Here is a 4922-nt window from a genome sequence, read left to right as displayed (position 1 = left end):
CTCAACTGGCTCCTCTGGATGTGGAGGAGCAGCGGCTCTACTCCAAGCTCTCTCCAGGTGACCGAGCTCCTCACCCTATCTCTAAGGGAGCGCCCAGCCACTCTCCAGAGGAAAGTCATTTCAGCCGCTTGTAGTCGGGATCTCGTTCTTTCGGTCATGACCCAGAGCTCATGACCATAGGTGAGTACTGGAACGAAGATCGACCGGTAAATTGGGAGCTTTGCTCTCTGGCTCAGCTCTCTCTTCACCAAAACAGTGACCATATATCGGCGGCTGCCACTCCAATCCATCTGTCGATCCCACGCTCTAATCTTCCTTCAGTCATGAACACGATCCCAATGAATTTAAACTCCTCCACCTGAGGCAGGAGCACTCCATCCACCGAGAGAGGGCAAACTACCTTTCTCTGGTCCAGAACCATAGTCTCAGATTTAGGGGTGCTGACCCTCATCCCAGCTGCTTCACACTCAGCTACAAACTGCTCCAATACATGCTGGAGGTCCTGGCTTGATGAAGTCGACAGAACAACATAATCTGCAAAGAGCAGAGAGGAAATCCTGTGGTCCCCAAACCAGATCTGCCTAGAAATTCTGTCCATAAAGACCATGAACAGAACTGGTGATAAAAGGCAGCCCTGCTGGAGTCCAACATGTACTGGAAACAGGTCTGACTTACTGTCGGCTATGTGAACCAAGCTCCTGCTCCGGTCATACAGAGATCGGACTGCCCTCATTAAGGCTCAACCGGCACCAACTCCGGCACCACGAGAGGCACCAGAGACCGTGATACCACAGATCGGGAAAGTAATAGAGATAATTTAAGTGGGGAACTTATTTCAGTTGGATTCAATGTCACCAACCTCCCTTGGTACGCCAGATGTGGGAGTTAAAGACCTCTCTGACAAAGGGTTCAGCCAGGCGTTCCCAGCAGACCCTCACAGTACGTTTAGGTCTGCCAAGTCTGTTCGACCTCCTTCCTCACCTGCAAATCTAACTCACTACACAGTAGTGATCGGTGGACAACTCTGCTCCTCTCCCTGGTGAGGGTGTCCTGATACCAGGTCCATTGATGGACACCTTTGTGCTCGAATATGGTGTTCATTATGCACAAACTATGACCTGCACAGAAGTCAAACAACAAAACATTGCTCGGGTTCAGGTCAGGGAGGCCATTCCTACCAATCATCCCCCTCCAGGTGCCACTGTCATGGATATTGATGATGGACGATGGACACCAAGAAGGCCGGGTTCTCCAAACTGCTGTTTGGCCTGTAAGCCAAAACTACAGTCAGAGACCTGTCCCTCACCCGAAGGCGAAGGGACACGACCCTCTCGTCCACTGGTGTGAACTCCAACACCTGGCGGCTGAGCTGGGGGCTCACGAGTAAGCCCACCCCAGCCCGCCGCCTCTCACCATGGGAAACTCCAGAGTGGTAGCGAGTCCAGCCTCTCTCGAGGGACTGAGTTTCAGAGCCTAGGCTGTGCGTGGAGGTGAGCCCAACTATATCTAGCCGGTATCTCTCAACCTCTCGCACCAGCTCAGGCTCCTACCCCCCCAGAGAGGTGACGTTCCATGTTCCAAAAGCCAAATTCCATGACCTGGGTTTGGGCTGCTTAGCCACTCGCCTTCAACTGTCATCCCAACCACATTGCACCAGCCCCTTCTGAGCTCTCCTGCAGGTGGTGGGCCCACTGGGGAGTGATCCCACGTCGCTCCTTCGGGCTTGACCTGACCAGGATCCGTGGAAGGAGCCCTGGCCACCAGGTGCTCGCCTACGAGCCGCAACCCCAGGCTTGGCTCCAGGGTGGGGCCCCAGTGATCCAAATCCTGGAATCTTTGGTTGAATTTCTCATAGATAGGTTCTGAACCGCTCTTTGTCTGGCTCATCGCCTGAACTCCCTGTCATGGGAGACTCTACCAAGGGTAGAAGCTCCAAACAGCATAGCTCCTGTGATGACTCGAGCACTCAAACCTGAGTGAGTGGTGGTTCAAAGAGGGGCACTGCGACTGTAACTCACATATAAGTTGTTTTTTTACCCACAAATTCATGGTGCTTTTCTTTTGGTAAGTTAAGAAATATCTGTTTTTAAAGGGAAATCTGTTTTTGAAAAGAGACAAAGCAGGTGAAACAGAAATATGTCAAAGAACAAAGCACCTGTTGTCATGTCTGAATCTCTGGGAAATCACTCAATTCTCCGGACAAACGTACTGCTTCTTGGCCAGCCTGAAACTTTTATGTCCTGTCTGATGTGCTCTGGTTGGATGCGTTCGGGTGAGCTGCTAAGGGGCACTGTTGGTTCCAGCTGTTCATGCATCATGCATCCTCAGGCTGTTTGTCGTCAGAAAATGAAGTGGGAGTTGTGTGAGATCAGTGTTAGCATTCTTGCTGTTCATGTAAACATCCGCCCATGAATGCAGTACTATGTCAGCCTCTTCTGAGCTGATGAAGTGGAGGACTCCTGCTTCCTCATGGAACATTCATAAATTAAAAATAAAAAAACAAGCTTGAATCTTTTCTTGGTGCAGTGCCTTCGTCAATGTCTTCTTGATCAGTGTCATTTCATTTACTGCTCAATTGCTTGTTCCTACTTAATCACAGTTTTAGTGGTCAGCAGATAAAAAACAAACCCTAAAAAGACTTGATTCCCGTCTTCTACGGTCTGGTATTTGGCAGCCTTACTACAGTCAGGTGTGTTTGCGTTGGTGAAAAGTGAAGAGCTTTTAGAACATCCTGCCTTTATGCAATGCTGCTATTTTCCACCACTTTTAACTTCCCTGCAGGGGTTTGTGTCAAACAAATATATTGGTCCATGCCCCTCGATTTGAGAGTCTGTTCTAACTGTTGAAAATAAAAAAAAAAAAGGACTGTGGTATCAACACCAGACTTTATCATGTGCAATTTAATTTCAAATAATTAAATATGTTTTGGGTCAATTTGAATAACGTCTTTGGTTTTCAAACTGAGTCTAAAATTCTCATCTTAAGAACACAGCGATGTTGAAGCAAAAACATTCGTAAGAACAGAAGAGGACAATGCAGCATATGTGGCCAACACACACGTCATGACAAGTAAATATAAACACATTAAAATAAATGATACAAAATAAAAAGTGAATGCACAGACAAATCAACAGATTATAACAGATAATGTTTTATCATATATTTGTGGAGACCACCGTTGAACGCCAAAGATCAGGAGTATATGGAAACAACCTAATAATTATGTTGTATTTGCATGGACTTACATCTGATTCCACCTAAAGATGCAAAATGCTCCAAAAAACCCATTAAGACTGTGAAATACTCCTGACCCAGAGACAGTCTGAGGCACAGAAGTCCATGTCAGCAGCATCAGGATTTCTGCAGCTGTAGACCTGCAGGAGCTCAGTGCATCGCAGACGTCCTGCTGTTCTATGTGCAGAAAAATATTTGATGTTTCTGACAATATTCTTGTCTGTCATCCTAAAAATCCAGCATGAGAGCATTTTCCATAAGCTGGAGGAGTACACTATAACACATTCAGCAAAATCTTCACTTGCTCAAAGGTGAAGTTACATATAAGCTTCTTCTCCTTCCTGCTAGCCTCTCATCCAGTGCATCAACCTCACCAAAGTTCAACAGTCAAAAGGAAGTAGGAGTGATCTTCTACTTGCAAAGAAAGAGTCTGAGAGAAAAGTTCAGAGCAAGAAGAATCATGTAAACACTTTGACCTTGCAGTTCACTTTTCAGCTTCAGAATGACCACAAACTGATATCCATCATGGCTTCAGGAATGCTGCAGAATGTGCGGCTGCTGAAAGTGGTTCAAGAATGTCAGGGTGTGCTGCTTTTCCAGAATCACACAGCCACAAATTTAGCAAATTGCAATGGAGGGGGAGAATAAGTTTTACCCATATTGACAGATTTTGAGGCATGATGACCCCTGAGAAGAACATTGCAGGATCTGAGCTGCTCTGGATAGAAGACCAACACTCATTTCCTTCTAGAGTCTGTTCTTTCACCTCTCTAGAAAAAGGCCAATTCTTCCTCTTTGTCAGTCCAGATTCTTCCTCTAGTTTTCTTTGCAGACTCTAAAAGGCTGCTCTGCAGAATTGTTCTTCAGAACAGATTCAGATGTTCCTTAAGAACCTGAAAGAGAGGGAGACCACAATAGAGAATCTGCCATCTGTGGAAAATGAAGGAGTGTGTCATCGATCACGAATGCAAATGTTTTCCTGCCTTTGGAGTGTGTTAAGGGAATTCTATTAATAGATCAAAGAAAGTGACACATAAATAACATAAAGAGGAATAAAACAGAAGGCACATTTAATACATGTACCTCTGTTCCAGCCCTAATCCACAAAAACACATATTCAGCTAAAGTTCCAGTTAAACAATGCAGTTATGATGATAGACAAAATGACCAAACACACAATGTTTTTCTAAGACTCTAAGAGACCTGAAAAAGAAAGCCTAAATAATAATATTTTGGGGGCTACAAATGCATGCTATAAAATAAACGGTAGAGAACAAAATGAGGCCAAGAAAAATATGGTCAGTGTCATACAGAAATATGACCAGCTTTCTGTGCATATTCACCCACTCCATTACTATAAAAAACACACATAACTAATTATAGACATAAACTATAAAAAGGCATAAACCAGTCACATTCTGATGATCAAAACCTCCAGATTCTAGAAAAATTTAAAAAACCGAAACGTGAACAAAGGAAAGAAATGATGATTTGAATTGTTTACTACGGTTTGAGAAGCTGCTTTGATCTGTAAGTTGGAAGATTCATCTGACCATCATCAGCATAACAATGAAAAGACAGACTATTTTTTCCAGAATTAAGCCTCAAGAAGAGAAAAAAATAGGTGGTCCTAAAACTGAGCCTTGTCCTTATAGACGGACATCAAACCTGAAACTGTAAATTGATGA

This window comes from Oryzias melastigma, unplaced genomic scaffold, assembly GCF_002922805.2.
Source record: "Oryzias melastigma strain HK-1 unplaced genomic scaffold, ASM292280v2 sc00184, whole genome shotgun sequence".
NCBI lineage: Eukaryota > Metazoa > Chordata > Actinopteri > Beloniformes > Adrianichthyidae > Oryzias > Oryzias melastigma.
This window is presented reverse-complemented; position numbering follows the sequence as displayed.